The sequence below is a fragment of the Pteronotus mesoamericanus genome, unplaced genomic scaffold, assembly GCF_021234165.1.
Source record: "Pteronotus mesoamericanus isolate MK-2021 breed Mesoamerican mustached bat unplaced genomic scaffold, CSHL_Meso_final contig_101, whole genome shotgun sequence".
In the NCBI taxonomy this organism is placed as follows: Eukaryota; Metazoa; Chordata; class Mammalia; order Chiroptera; family Mormoopidae; genus Pteronotus; species Pteronotus mesoamericanus.
In genome coordinates this window covers 6,611,174-6,627,961 of record NW_026555001.1, presented here as the reverse complement: position 1 = coordinate 6,627,961, position 16,788 = coordinate 6,611,174, and the positions used below count along the sequence as shown (strand labels likewise).

The 16,788-nt window shown below is 35.2% G+C and overlaps 1 protein-coding gene across 5 annotated transcripts in view; it reads right to left on the bottom strand.

Moving 5' to 3' along the window:
* MAP4K3 (mitogen-activated protein kinase kinase kinase kinase 3) overlaps nucleotides 1-16,788 on the bottom strand; it is a 131,984-nt gene that overhangs the window by 95,318 nt on the left and 19,878 nt on the right. The gene's annotated exons all lie outside the window — the stretch shown is intronic.

The following is a 16,788-nucleotide window of genomic DNA, read 5'->3' as shown; positions in this document are numbered from 1 at the left end:
AAAGTTATATTCTTCCCTTACCCCAACCCCCTGGCAACCACTATTTTGTTCTTTGCCAGTAGTTTTGTCTTTAATTTTTTGAGGCTGTCTTCTTTTGCAGAGTTGCTGTATGTATTACTAGCTTGTTCCTTTTTATAGTTGAGTATTACATTGTATGAATATACCAGTTTATACGTTGACAGTGACAGGACATATTGGCTGTTTTCACTTTCTGACGAATATGAATCAAACTGCTATAAACAGCTGTGTACAAGTTACAGAAATACCCAGGAGTGGAATTAGGTCATATGGTGGCTATATGTTTAACTTTCTAAGAAACTGTCAAACTCTCCCTAGAGTGGCTGAACCACTGTTCGTGTCTGGCAGTAATGTACGAGAGTTCCAGTTCTCCCACATCCTTGCCTGGAGCTGGTGGTGTACTTTTTATTTTAGCCATTCTAATAAGTGTTTAATGGTATCTCATTGTGGTTTTAGTTTGCATTTCCTTAATAATTAATGATTATTAATATGCTTATTTGCCACCCTTTGGAACCATGTCTTCCAGTCTTTTGTCCATTTTTTAACTGAAATGTTTATTAACTTATTGTTGAGTTTTGTGAGTTCTTTATAAAGAGGTCTGTTCAGAAAGTATCTAGCCATGTACTATGAAAGAGACATTTATTGGAGAAGATACAAGATATAAGAAACATTGTACATAGGACAATGACACCTCAGTCCCCTTCAAAGTAGGCACCTTGGGACACAGTTCTCCCAATCGCCACCAGCTGCCCCGCTGTGTTTTCCTAAATCTCATCAATGGTCTGAAATCTCTTTCCTTTCAAAGGTGATTTTAGTTTTGGGAAAATCCAGGAGTCGCAGGGCGCTAAATCTGGGCTGTAAGGGGTACTGAGTCACCTAGGTGATTTGATGTTTTGCCAAAAAACTGCACAAGATGTGATGCATGAGCAGGCACACTGTCCTGATGAAGCTACCAACCGCCAGTTGCCCATAGCTGTGGCCTTCTGAATCACCTGGATAGTTTCCACAGAGGAATGTTCAAGCTTAACACAAAATCTGAGGCAGATTCATTGCTCTACTCGTTCAGTAATTTTGAATGTGATAGCCACACAGTACACATACTAACTATGGCGTCTATGACCCCCACTGATTAGTACAATGAAGCTGCCATTGTTCACACATGTGCATTCCAGGCCACTCTCCTTGGCTGCCAGGTTACATCAATGTTGCACAAACCATTCTCTTTATATTAACAATGGCTGGACTTTTCCTGGTCAGACCTCATATTCTAGACACCAGTTCTTTGTCAGGTATATGACATGCAAATATTTTCTCTACAGTTTGTCTTTTCATTCTCTTAACAGTGCCTTTCAGACTGTCATGGATTGAACTATGCATCCCCCAAATTTGCACGTTAAAATCCTAAGCCTTGGTACCTTAGAATGTGGTAGTATTTTGAGACAGGGCCTTTAAAGAGGTAATTAAGGTTAAATGAAGCTATATGGGTGGGCCCTAATCTAACAGGACTAGTGATCTTATTAGAAGAAAGGACACCAGAGATGTGCACATACAGAGAAAGGCCATGTAAGAACAAAGCAAGAAGGCAGTCACCTGTAATCCAAGGAGAGAAGCCTCAGGAGAAACCAACACCTCGACCTTAGACTGTCAGTCTCCAGAACTGCGAGAAAATAAAATTTCTATTGTTTAAGCCACTCAATCTGTGATATTTTGTTATGGCAGCTTTAGAACCTAAAACACAGGGCAAAAGTTTTTTACTTTTGATGAAGCCTAATTTACCATGCTCTTTTACAGATTGTACTTTCGGTGTTCAGCACCTTTGCTTAATCCTAAATCATAAAGGTTTCCTATGTTTTCTTCTAAAGAACAACTTTTACATTTAGATTTGTGATATGTTTTAAGTTAATTTTTAAGGTGAAGTTTGGTTGAGATTCTTTTTCTTTTTTTTGCATATATGTATCCAAATGCTCCAATACCATTTGTTGAAGACTATCCTTCCTCCATTGAATTACCTTCCACCTTTATCAAAATCAACCGGCTATATTCATGTGGGTCTATTTCTGGGTTCTATATCGCTCCATAGATCTTGTGTCTATTACTTGCCAATACCACACACAATTTTCATTGCTATTGCTTTACAGTAAGTCTCTAAAAATCAGTATTGTGAGTCCTCCAACATTTTCTTTTCTGAAGTTGCTTTAACTATTCTAGGCCCCTTGCCTTTCAATATAAATTTAGGAATTAGCTTGTCTATATTTATTTGAAAAAAAAAACTTGTTGGGATTCTGACTGTAATTATTGCAGAGAACTGATAGCTTTGCTTGTGGAGTCTTTCACTACATGAATACTACTTTCCATTTAGGTTTTCTTTGATATCTTTCATCAGTGTTTTATAATTATGAGCATACAGATCCTATATATTATTTTATTTCTGATTTAATAGCCACATGTGACAGAGCAGAGAACACAACAAATGCCAAGAGAAAAACAGAGAGACCTGAGAACGGAACAGATCTCCGAAGCTGCCCTGATTTCCTGACAACTTTCCAGTTCCATATGACATGTATCTTTACAATAGCTTCTCTTTTCTTGAATTAACTTGAATGGCACCCTGTTTCTTAAAACCAGATGATTAAAGATCTAAATTTCTGAGATTATATGATATATATTTCAAAAAGAAAGCCAGATTGAGACTACCATACGGACTTCTTAAAAACTGCACTTCACTAATGATTGAATTTTTGATGTGGAAAATAATATGTGAGTGATAAAAAATAACATATCAATAAGTTATATTTCAACAAACAAGCACTGGCGAGGATGTGGAGAAAAGGGAACCCTCCTGCACTGTTGGTGGGAATGCAGACTGGTGCAGCCACTGTGGAAAGCAGTAATTAGTTTTTTTCCTAAAAAAATTAGAAATGGAAATATCAATTCAATTAATAATAGGGATAAAATAAGAACCTTTTAAAAAATGTTTTGATTTAACTTGCTAACTCCAAGTGAAGAGTAGAGTTGAAACTGCCAAGTAAAAATGGACTCTGGAGTATAAGAGAAACTTTTTCAATCTCTTATGAATTCAACTCTGCCGTCACATTTGGAAATATATTAAACAGGAACCACCTCTTTAACTGTTTTTTTTTTTTTTGAGAAATAAAAGCAACATTAAAGAAATTAATAATATGGATAAAGCTTAACAGTGGCAGTGAGTCTAGGAAAGGATAAGGGACCGGGTAGCCAAATGCCAACTCCCCACTATAGAAGCAACAGCAGCAGCTTCTCTACCCAAGAAGGGCTCAAACTCCAGCATGTATAAAAATCACCTAAGGTTTTGCTTTTGAAAATGTTATACTAGAAATGAAAGCTCCTCCCATCACAAATACTTACATATGGCTGACAAGATAAAACAAATATCCTTGCACTGCTGAACTCAACAAGCAAAAAATTCCACAGGAGGCAAAAATAGTAATTAGCTCAAAAATAAAAAAATCTGCTCTGGCTTGCCGGCTCATTCGGTTGGTGCACATCATTCCCTACACCAGAAGATTGCAAGTGGATCCGCAGTTAGGGCACACACCTAGACTGCAGGTCTGATCCCCCATCGGGGCCATGTACGGCAGGCAACTGATTGATGTTTCTCACATCAGTGTGCTCCTCTCTCTCTCAAATCAATAAACATATCCTTGACTGTGGACTAAAAAAATTAAGTTAAAAAATCTGTTCAATGCATTTACTGAATAAAATCATAATAGTAAGCAAGAGCGAAAGCCATGACCTTAACTTAAACTTGGCATCTAGCACTTGAATTTTGATTTTTATCAGATGTGGTGGAAGTTGTAATCAAGGCTACTGCATAACATTGGCAATGCCCTTGAAAGGCCATGATCCTCAGTGAAGGGGGGGATGTGTATGTGTCCATTGACAAAGACAGAGTAAAAAAAACCTGTCTCAATCAGGCCTTCACTGGAAATGGAGTCCTCTGAAAGTTCATCATTACAGGCCTGTTCTCAGTTGTGTATAAATTTACACTTCCTGCAAGGACTAGGAGCCTCAAGCCAAGAAATGAATTTAAGCTGTTTCTGGGCATCTATCAGAAAGAGAAGCAAATTCTATGTAGTGAAATATACCTTCTGTTCATGCCCTAGGAGATTCCTAAGCATTAGTATCAGCCAAGTATGATGCCAAAAAAAAAAAAAAAAAAAAAAAAGAAATTATCAAGCCAAAAGGAAATAAACCACCAGAGCAATAAAAGTTATGGACAACCAAACTGAATTTGCAAGAAATTCAAATATTGGAATGAACTGATAGGTAATAAAAATTTACAATTAAATATACTTTAAAAGTTTAAAGAAATAAAAGGAGTTACTAAATACATGAGCCAGAAACAAAAATGACTTAGCAGACAGGAAAAAATGAACCTAGCAGAATTTCTGGACATAAAAAATATAATCTGCAAAATTAAAAAATCTAAATGGAACAGAGACAGAATTAGTAAACAAAATGACAGATCTGAAACAGCGAGGAGAGACAAAGAGAAGATATGAAAGAGAGACTAAGATACATCTTAAAGTCATCTAATCTCATAACATCATCTCATGAAAGAGAGATGAACACATTATCTTATTAAAGTCTCAGAAGGAAAGAAGGGAAAAAATAGAGAAGAAGCAGTATTTCAAGAGAAAGTGGCTGAAATTTTCCCAGGATGGATAGGAGACAAAAGATCTCAGATTGAGGAGACAGAAATCCCAAGAAAAATAAATAAAAAAGAAATCCTTGCCCTGGCTGGTGTGGCTAAGTGGACTGAGTACCAGCCTGTGAACCAAAGAATTGCCAGTTTGATTCCCAGTCAGGGCACATGCCTGGGTTGCAGGCCCAGGTCTGCACTGGGGTGGCACATGAGAGGCAACCACATATTGATGTTTCTCTCCCTCTCCCCTCCCCTCAAATAAAGTAATTGATTAAAAAAAAAATCCACATCCAAACACATCATATGAAACTGCAAAACACCAGACACAGAAGTGATCTTTAAAATAAGTCAGAGAAAATGAGTTGGATTATCTACAAAGGAACAACAATTAGACTTCTCAGAGAAACTTTAACACTGTGCTGAGAGAAATTAAGTCAATCTACAATTATATTCCCAGGTATAATATTCAAGAAGGACAAAAAAAGGGACATTATTTTGACTAACAAAATCTGAGAGTTTACTACCAGAAGGCATGCAATACATTTTTCAGAACGTACATTTCGGGATTAAAAAGAAAAAGGATCAAAAGGAAAGTCTAAAATGCAAGAAGTAAAAATAAAATAAATTGGCACTCCTGGGTCAATAAAAATATACATCGATAGCTGTAGACAGCAATAATAATGTCTAATTTATGTCTAACATTTAATTTTTTAAAAGCTGCAACTTTTTAAAAAGCTAGAACAAACACTGAACAAAATGCATGTAAATAGGAAGGTGTGATTGACATTAATTGTCCTAAGGACCTTGTACTGTTTGGGAAGTATTTAGAATTAATGAGGAATTTGGGGTTTGGGGTTAAAAATATGTATTAAATTATTAAGAACAACAGTGGCTCTGGCTAGGTGGCTCAGTTGGTTGGAACATCATTCTATAAGCCAAAGGTTGTGGGTTTGATCCCAGGTCGGGGTGCATATGGGAGGCAACCAGTCAATGTTTCTCTCACAACAATGTTTCCCTTTTTCTTTAAAATCAATACATATATCCTTGGGTGAGAATTAAAAACAACAACAAAAAATAGTAACAGTGGGTGTGTTGGTAAGAGAGAAGGTTGGGAGGGTAAGCAGTTAAAGCAACAAAGTAGCAAACAGAAAAGGTAAGAGGCAGGGACAACCAGTGCTGACAATCATAGAAAATAAATAAGAGGGCAGGTATGGTTAAAGCCTTGCTGTGTATGTGCAGGGTACATGAAAATGTGCAAGCAGCATTCTAAAATATACCTGGAAGTGAAAATGTGTGATTAACCAAGGAAAATTCTTCAAAGATTAATAGGGAGGATAAACTGGAACCAAGTATCAAAACATACTAAAAGGACAGCAATTAGAAAAGTGTGTTTCCGACACAGGTATAGACAAATAGTTCAGTGGAACAACTTAGTGCCCAAATATAGAATATGACAAAGATAGCACTTTGAATCAGCGGTGAAAAAACACTTTTAGAACAACTCTATTCAGTTGGGGGAAAAGAAAGACTCCGATCTTATGATATACATGAAAATAAATTCAGATGTTTTAAAACTTAAATGTAAAAGGCAAAATTGAGATACTAGAAGAAAAGATAGTGAGTGCATCATGGAGTTAGGGCCTCTATAACAAAATATGAATCCAGAAGTCAGCAACATATTTGACCACATACAAACTAGGGATTCTATGTTGAAAAATATTTAAGTAGAAAATGGACAAAGGATGACACTAAACAGCAATTTAGCATAAGAAATATAATAAACAAAAAAATTAAAGAATGTAAATTAAAACAATATATACGTTGGCATATCAGTTTGGCAAAATTCACATGAGCAGTATTAATGAAGAATGTGAATGGAAAAAAACATGAGGAAAATGGACATCTTCATATATTCATGATGGGGGTATATAATGGAATAATAATTAGTATTGCCAGTTTAAAACAAATACCAGTAATTTCACCTCTAATAATTTGTTCTGGAGGTATTCTAAAAAATGTACAAATATGGGTATATGAATGTTTGCTGTAGCAATATTTAAAACTAAAAATAACTTAAATGTCCATCATAAGGTAAATGATCAATAAAATTATGGTAAATTCCTATTGTGCAATACCACAGAAAGTGGAGTTCTATGTACTGCCATAATGAGAGAATGGTGTTACATAATAACATAGTATTAAAAATAACATACTACATGTATGAGTATGTAGCATATACACACATATACACGCACAGTTCGCACATGTATAGAAAAGCTCTAGAAATGTATATATACCAGTAACTAGTGGTTATATATAGGTAACAGGAAGGAGGAGGTAGAATAAACTCTCACTTTTTTAAATGTTCTGATTTTTTTAAAGCATGAATTATTAGAAACATAAAAGGCAAAATTGTAAAAAAAAAAGTGCTAACAAGTTTTAAAAGCACTACAAAATCTATATATAACATAAAGAACTGCACACACACAAAAACCAGGGATGTGATTCATCTACAAATTTAAGATAAATTATTCAAAGTATTGGCAGATTCTTAATTTTAGAAGACTTTAGCATCATATCATGCACAGGGCCATAGAGAAGCAAAAAGATTTCAGTTTTATAAGGTTTTCGATGAAGACCTAAGAGAATGTAATGTCCCTGTGACTTCTAACTGAAAAGACATAGATTGTATTTTCCAGTTAGTAATCTTGGCATTTCAAAATAAGGATACTTAAAGATTAAGTATTATTAAGGCAAACAACTACGGATGAGATTGATGGAAGGATTATGGTACCTTGTTAGAGCACTCATTTCAGACCACAGTCTATCTTTTCAACAAGCTTTGCAATGCTGATGCCAGGCTCTTTCAGTGATGTCTGTCAACTTGCACTCTAACAACAATTCCTAATGAAAAGCAGATGAAAACCCGCATCTCTTTTATGTATGGGTGTTAATATCATAGCCTCTCAAAAGTATGATTAAACCTTTGATGATTACAAAATATGCTATAACCTTCAAGAAGATTCATATTTGCTAATTACCAGGAAGTGGCTATCAAGGTATATTTTTTGTTCCTAAAAGGGCTTTTTTCCCCCTTCTATCTTGAATAAGATATTACTTTACATCCTAGGGTATATTTTTAACACTAACATAGCAAGATATTAGTTTTATGGATTTCACAGCTTTCCTACTTGAAAATGTTTTGTCCCTGATTCAATGTATGAACCACAGTACCGCTCAAAATATGAATGATTATTATAATGGTAACGACAGCACCACACCAGCAATAACCACAAAAGAACCACCCTAACTGAGCACTTACTATGTGCCAGGCATTGTGCCAAAAGCTTATGTGTAAAGCTCAATCCACAATGACCCTCAGGGGGCAGGCATTATTATTACTGAATCTATTTTACAGATTACGTAACAGGCACTCAGAGAAGTTAATAACTTTGAACTCAGGCTGTCTTGATTCCAAAAACCTATACTCTTAATCATCAGGGTTACCAATAACCAGGAATGTTATTTTTTAAAAAGTTCTTCAAAAATGAATGTTCATTATGCATATACCATATATACTTTCAACTGCCCTATATAAAATTAAAGATTCAACTGTGAATTTCATTTGTGCCTAGATTTCACTGATGAGGAAGATATTAGGGAAAGCTTAAAAATTCATTCATTGTTTCACTTATCAAATATTGAGTGCCAGGTGCTATGCAAGATGTTCTTTATAATGAGCTCTGGGGGGAAGAAGTCTAATGTAGAAGAAAGACAAATAAAGGACTGGAAATTGTGATATAGTCCTATAAGAATAACTGGGAGAAAATCTTCAGTAGATAACAAGGAAGTCAGAGAAGGATTCTCTAATGATACAATTGTGTTCTGATATTATATGTGAAATACATGTTTTTGACTAAGATTTTGTGCCTTTCAAGTACAAATAAATAAAAATAACATTTTAATTTCCTAACTTTTAATTCTCTGAAGCAAAAATTAAACAAAAGATTGATTCTACTGTGATAACAGGTAGAACCTATCATTTGAGTTGGTATTAAGAGCTGATACAATACTAGCAGTGCTGACATACACTAATGAAATTAAGCAACTTTCTAGCATTCTAATACTTTTTTAAAAAGGATGTAAGTCAATCTACTCATTAAAGAAATAGCACCAATTCATACTGAAGCACTAACACAGTATACAATCAACCCATCTGCAAAGGGCTCTCCATTTGTGGAAAATAGCACAGAAACCAAGAGTGGAAACTGATAGCTTGCTGTTGATAAATCTAAAAAGCGGATATGATCAAACAACCTACACACACACAAACTTTTAACACATAATAGTTTTAGTAAGTTTATAGCAAGTAGCCTTGTTCATTACCGGATGATAGTGGCTTTTTTCCCCTTTGTCGCACAACACAAGCAACCAACCATCAGATTTTCACTAACTGCATTATACCTAATAAGGCAAATGGGATGCCCCTGAAACTATTCCCCTATACAATCGAGAAATTCTGTAAGTTGACTTGACGAGGCCCGCTACTAGCTTCCTTTCTCACTATTAAGTACCATCCAATTTGTCTTTTAACAGTTTACTGCCTTTGGTTTTTTAGGGTGAATATAATTCCCCCAACAGAAGGACATTCATATTATTCTATTTGTCCATTATCATTTATTGATATGACTTTGTTTAGCAAGACTTTGTTTGCTAAAATCTATTGTGGCACTCTACACTTACTCAAACTTTCAACTTTTTTACTTTCCTCACACTCATCATTCGTAAAAATCAGACACTCAAACATACTATATATTATAAAGGGCTCTGGAAAACACATTATCAAATAATTCTTTCCATTTGTTTAGTAGAGGGAGGGAGGGAGGAAGGGACGGAGTGGGGGGGAGGGACAAAGCAGGGACATGATCTCAATTACTGTTCAAAATATTTCCTGATATAAATGCTTCCTTTAAAACCTGAAAAGTTTATTACCTATGGATGATAAAATTCAGGATGATAAATATTGTGCCTACTGTCTAGAATATTCTATATGTTTAAATATTAAAATATCAGATAAACAGGGGAGGAAACTATTTTTATGTTAATATTCCAGAGTCCCCTTGGGTGAAATAAAATAAAAGACAGTTCAGTCTGTTTCTAAACTTCTAGGAGTATTTTTTACTCAAGAAAATGTGCTGTAGCTTCAAGCCCCAAGTTTCTGATAGATCAAGGTAAATAAAGGCCATTTAAAAGAACAGTTTTAGCAAAAATACTAGCCCAGAAACAGTACCCTATCTTTACTTCTTACTAGCGACTATTCTTACTATCTGAGAAAAATAAATCTCTATTTCTAAAATGTAAAAGGTCGAAGAACTCTTAAGGCCTACCAGTACAAAGTCTGTGTCAGCCACAGTATAAACCTGGCTTGAAACATTTATATTAGTGAAGCCTTGTAGATTCCCTATACTTTCTATTTATATATAAAAAAAAAATCGTAAGAACTGTACTAGACTTGATAAAGCTTCTATTAGATATATTATAAATATATTACTAAATTATTTAAAAACAAGTGTACTGACTCAGTTATTTGACTTAACTAAGTTATATCACATACCAATAAATGCCTGAATTTCACAGCACACTCATCAAGTAAAAACTTTGAAATTTCAAGTCAAATAAAGAAATGATTCCTTTTCAACCTGCTAGGCTTCATCATGCTACATATCTACACCAGGAAAAAAGGTATAGTGTAATAAGGTCTCTCAAAATAGACTTACAGGAGGGAAGAAAGCTATAGAGTACCTACCAACTCTTTCAAATGTGCTTTAAAACACTATTTAAAATTACTGACGAGAAATACAACAGAATTCAATAAGAGGGTAGGCTATAAAATAAATATGCAGAAATCAATAGCCTCCATATATACATATATGTAAACACCAGATGATTTGAAGGAATAAAAGAACCTCATTTCCAACAGCAACAAAACAATAAAATATCTGTACATTTTCACTTAACGAGAAGTAAGATAAACTTGAAAAACCTTTAAAAATGAAAATAGAACCGAATAAAGAAAACACTATGATCATATTCTCAGAGGCTAAACATCATAAAGGTATCAATTCTTCTTAAAGTAATTTATAATTTATATAAATCCACTACCAACTTGCTTTTCCTCCAGGAACTAGACAGGCTGATTTCAAAGATCTTATCAAAAAATAAACAAGCAATAATTACTAGGAAAACTCTAAAGAGAGAAGAACTATGAGAGATAGCTACAAAATATATTAAAGCATTTTATAAATTCTCAAGAGTTAAAACACTGTAGAAGTGGAAATGAACAGACCAATGGGACAAAACAGAAAGTCCAGAAACAGACCGATACAAAGAATTTCTAGAAAGAGAAAAATGGACAAAGTACATAAAAAAAGAAATACAAATAAGCCCTTAAACATGTAAGATATTTAACCTAACTCATGAAAACAGAAATGCCAATTTTAAAAATACACTAAGACAGCATTTCTTACCAGAGGCAAAAATCTGATCTAAGTCCACCCATTCTCTTGTCAAGCTGTGGGGAAACAGGCGTTCCATGGACCCTCATGTGTTGCTGGTGGAAATGCAAAATGTACAACCCTTATATGAAGGCAATACAATAATATCCATAAAAATCACAGTGTTTACTCTGTCACCTAGTAAACACATTTCTAGGAATCTAAACAAGACACCTACACACATATGAACAGGGTTATTCACTATGAAATTTTAACAGCAAAAGATTGAACACATTTGAGTGGCTGGCAAAAGGGGATTGGTTGAATAAACTAAGGCATATACACACAACTGAATGCTATGCAGTCAAAAAAATAATAGGAAGACCTTTATGTACTGATATAGAGAGAGCTCCAAACCATAAAAATTAAAAACAGGTGAAGGACAGTAGCAGAGTTAACTTTAGAGCAAAAAGAGGAGACAATAAGCATATACTGTATTTTGCCATATATAATACGCACTTTTTAGCCCAAAATTTTGAGGGAAAAATAAGGATGCGCATTATATGTGGGTAGTACTAATTCCATATGTATATAAATTTTTTTCATGATTTTATTTATGCTTATGTGTTAAAAGTGTAACTCTAGAAAGCAATAATGATATCCATATGCAAAATAATACCCTAGAATACAATTATCAGTTTTGTTTTTAAATATAAACAAACAAAAGAATTTAAAAAATTAAAATGAAAGATTTTTTTCCTTGGAAGTCTGGGTCAAAAATGTGGGTGCACATTATCCATGGCAAAATATGGTATATTTGAATTAACTATTTGCATAAAATCTGGAAAAATAATAGAAGTCAGTAAAAATAATTACATGTAATAGGACAGGGAGAAGGAGTAGATGGAGATAGGTAGGGGTAAGACTTCTCAGGGTATTCTTTTTTAAAAACAGCATCCTTATTTTTGAACCATGTAAATAAATACATTCTCTATTCAAAAAACTTTAACAAATTTGAAATACAAAGATAAAATGAAATTGGTAACTCGGATAATATCTGATCAAAAAAAATTTACTGAACCATGGTGTGAGCCTTTCCTCTGAGTGATACTTAAAATAGCTAAAATTACAATATTAATCATTGTGGGAAACATCAACATCATACTTGTTCATATACTCCTACCAAATTTCAAAACAATCTATTAATATATCCAAAGAAACCCAAAACACTAATTCAAAAGAACATATGCATGCCTGTGTTCATTGCAGCATTATTTATAATAGCCAAGATTTGGAAGCAGCCCAAGTGCCTATTAGTACATGAGTAGATAAAAAAGCTGTGGTACATTTACACAACGGAATACTACTCCGCAAAAAAAAGATGAAGAAGAGGAAGAAGAAAGAAATCTTACCCTTTGTGACAGCATGCATGGACCTGCAAAGTATTGAGCTAAATGAAAAAAGCCAGTCAAAGAAAGACAAGGGCAAAATGATGTCACTTAATGTGGAATCTAATGAACAAAATAAACTAACACACAAAACAGAAACAGATTCATCGTTACGGAGAACAGACTGACAGCTGTCAGAGGGGAGGGAGGTTGAGGGGCTGGGTGAAAAAGGTGAAGGGGTTAAGCAAACAAACAAACAAACAAACAAACACCTCACTGACAAAGCAATCTGTTAAAACTATAGAGTATATCTTACACTGTTTATATTATTTTTTTAATTTTTTAAAATTACAGTTTACATTCAATATTCTTTTTGTATTAGTTTCAGGTGCACAGCACAGTGATCAGACAATCATATACTTCACCAGTGTTCCCCATATTTCCAGTGCCAACTTGGCACCATACAGTTATTACAATATGCTGTACTTTACATCCCTATGACTATTTTGTAACTACCAATTTTATACTTAATCCTTTTACCTTTTTCACCCAGTCCCCCAATCCACCTCCCCTCAGGCAACCATCAGTCTATTCTCTGTATCTAGAGTGTTTCAATTTTGTTTCTTCATTCATTTTGATTTTGGATTTCCACATATAAGTGAAATCATATGGTATCTGTCTTCTGAATGACTTATTTCACTTAGCATAATACCCACTAAGTCCCTTCATGCTGTCACAAAAGCTAAGATTTCATTCTTTTTTATGGCCAAGTAAATTCCATTGTATATATGTAGCTCAATTTTCTTATCTACTATCTATCAATGGACACTTGGGTTGCTTCCAAATCTTGGCTATTGTAAATAATGCTGCAATGAATATAGGGGTGCATATATTATTTCTAGTTAGTGTTTTGGGTTTCTTCAGACACATACCCAGAAGTGGAATCACTGGGTCATAGGTAGTTCCAGCTTTAATTTTTTGAGGAACCTGCATCCCACTTTCCACAGTGGCTGCACCAATTTGCATTCAAACCAACAGTGCACTAGAGTTCCCTTTTCTCCACATCGTCAACAGTTGCTTGTTGATTTATTGAGGATAGCCATTCTGACAAGTGTAGAAGAAAAACACAGGCAGTAAAATCTCTAACATTTCTCTTAGCAATATATTTTCTGATATTATCTCCTAAGGCAAGGGAAACATAAAAAAATAAAAAAGGGAAACAAAACAAATGGGACTACGTCAAACTAAAAAAACGTTTTGCACAGCAAAGGAAACCTTCAACAAGACAAAAAGACAACCTACTGAACAGAAGGTATTTGTTAATGATCATCTGATAAGGGATTAACATCCAAAATTTATAAAGAACTCATACAAGTCAACACCCCAAAAACAAACAATCCAATTAAAAAATGGGTGGAGGACCTGACAGACACTTTTCTAAAGATGTCCGATAGACAAGTGAAAAGATGCTCCATGTCACTAATCATCAGAGAAATGCAAGTTAAAACCATAATGAGACATCCACCTCCAATCTGTCAGAAAGCCTTGAACTTTGAAAATTCATGTCGTACTATGCAGCAAAAAGCACACTGTTCACCTTGTTCAAGATATAGTGGCACTTTATATGTCAATAAAAAGTTGGCAAGAGAAGTAAACACTTGTGACAGGCAGTAAATACTTTTGACAATGTAGGTAGAAGGTTTTAGTAATAGCCAGCTCAATACAGGGCAGGCTGAGATTATGCTAAAACTGGCTGGGTGGAGGAAGTAAACAGCAAGGAGCCTTCAATCCAGTCAAGGAATGAAAGTATAAGAGGAAAGGCGACTTCCAATATCTATCTGCCATATTCTCTTCTTCTTGATAAAACAAGAACAAAAAAGCACCCTGCTTCTATCTTTGGGGTGGCTGAGAGTTCTGTTTAGGAAGAGAGAGAAGGGAAAAAAAGCCTACATTTTGCACCTCGCTAATAAGTGGAAGTGGCCCGTTTTAAAAGTACTTTTAGGACTTCATTAGTTAAGTAAAAGGTAAGACAAAAAGGCTATATTCTAGTGAAAGCTGCCCCAGCTGCCTGGGAGCAGGGTTAGATAAGCCCGGCAGTGACTTTTAGAGGAACAGAATCTAAGTCACGGCCACATCGCTCAGAGAAATCTGAGTACTTACACACAAACTGTGCCAAAAAGTTAATGGCTCCTGTAACAAGCATACATTTTAGTGTTTATTACAAGAGACTACTCTAAGTGGGACCTTTGTTCTCGTATCTAAGATCTAGCTGGGTAAATAATATTTATATGGAGGAAGGTTTAATCTGATACAAAAAAAAAGGTATTTTATATTTCTGGGAACTTTTAAAGGCATGCTCACAAAAAAGAAAAACAAGGTGGTGAACTTAAAAACAAGAACCCATTCCTGTGGCAACCTAAGCAGACAATTTACCAAGGCCTCTCTTTTAAGCTCCAGGCCCATATAACCAACTAGACAACGTCACTTATCCCCCATACTCAAATTCAACCCTTCCCCTCAAAACCCTGCTATTCCCCAGGTGTAACGCCATTGCACAATACCATCCACTGTCTAAGCAGAACCCTATAAACCAACACCTGAATCCTTCCCTGCCACACCTCACCCCTCCATCCATAAAATTTTACATTTTACTGAATCTTTTACTTCTGTTTCCACTCCTAGTGCCCCAGGGTTCAGCCACCATCATCTCTCCTCTGAAATACTAAACAGACTCCTCCAGTCTGACTGTCTTGACTTTTACAAGCCACACATCTAGGCTTTCATTTTTATTAGCATAAGTTGTTCATAATATTTCCTTAAAGAGTTTTTAAATATCTGATATATATCTGCTTTTTGTTCCTAATAATAATAATAATTTTTATGCCTTCGCTTTTATTTCTTGTGTGATCTTGCAGAAGGTTTTTTTTTAAAAATTAAGATTTCATTTATTTACTTTTAGAGGGGAAGGGAAAAAGAGGGAGAGAAACAGCAATGTGCAAGAGATACATGGCTTGCCTCTTGCTTGCCCCCCAACCAGAAACCTGGCTTGCAACCCAGGCATGTGCCATGACTGGGAATTGAACCAGCGACCTTTTGGTTCGCAGGCCTGCAACTCAATCCACTAAGCCACACCAGCCAGGGCAGAAGTTTTTCTTTTTTATATCTTTTCAAATATTCAGCTTCAGGTTTTATTGAGCAGCTCTTTTCGCTTCCTCTTTAATGTCTGCCCCTTCTTATTATTTACATTTCTTCTACTGCCTACGGTTTACTCTGTTCTTTTTCTAATTCCTGGGGGAGGAGGGTGAATACTTAATCATTTTATTTTTTGTTTTCTAGTTTTTTAATAAGTGAATTTACAATTGTAAATTATGACTGCAAGCCCTGTTTTATCTATATATATATAGTTTTGAAAATTTTTCATTTGTATAAATACTGTGCAATTTTCACTGTAATTTTCCCTTTAACTAATGAGTAGCTATAGTGGTTTTTAGCTTCCAAAAGTATGGCGCCTGGCCAAGACAGAGTAACAGGGACCAGTTTTACCCTTACTCTGAAAAAACTTAAAAAAAAAACACCCAGAAACTGTATTAAACAGTTGTCTTCAGACACAACATCTAGCAGTACACTACAGTGATTCCTGAAAACAGAAACGCAAAACCCTACAGAGCTCCACAAACGTCCCAGCTGACAGCCCGGAGGTAACTTCCAGTCTCAGTAAAGAGGAAGGGAACCCACATGGGGTCTCCTCATCTCCCCGGGTTGCGGAGATGAAGCTGGAACATGGGGAAACCAAGGCAGCTAGAATTCGTAAAACAAAGAGTACCAGAAAGGAGAGAACTGCACAGAGAAAGGCTTTCAGAGATCTGTAAACAGTCTGTTCCCACCTCAGATTTTCAGATCAGTATTGATCCCTGCATGTGTGTGAGAAATACCTAAGATTTAGAGCAGAACTGTCAAAAAGGAGCAGACAATTCCCAAAGCTCATTAAGAGTTCTTTTTCCCACCATTTACAGTAGAGAACCTTATAATTTAAGGGGAAATGGGTAAGAGTACTCAGAATACTGCCTCAGTCCTGGGGAAAATTAGCCCTAAAATACGGGCTGTTATGTTCCCACCTAACTCAGTTTAAAAACAAGCCTCAAAAGGGTCTGTTTCCAACATAACTCTGTGGTACCACAGAACAAAGCTCAAGAATACTAATGTG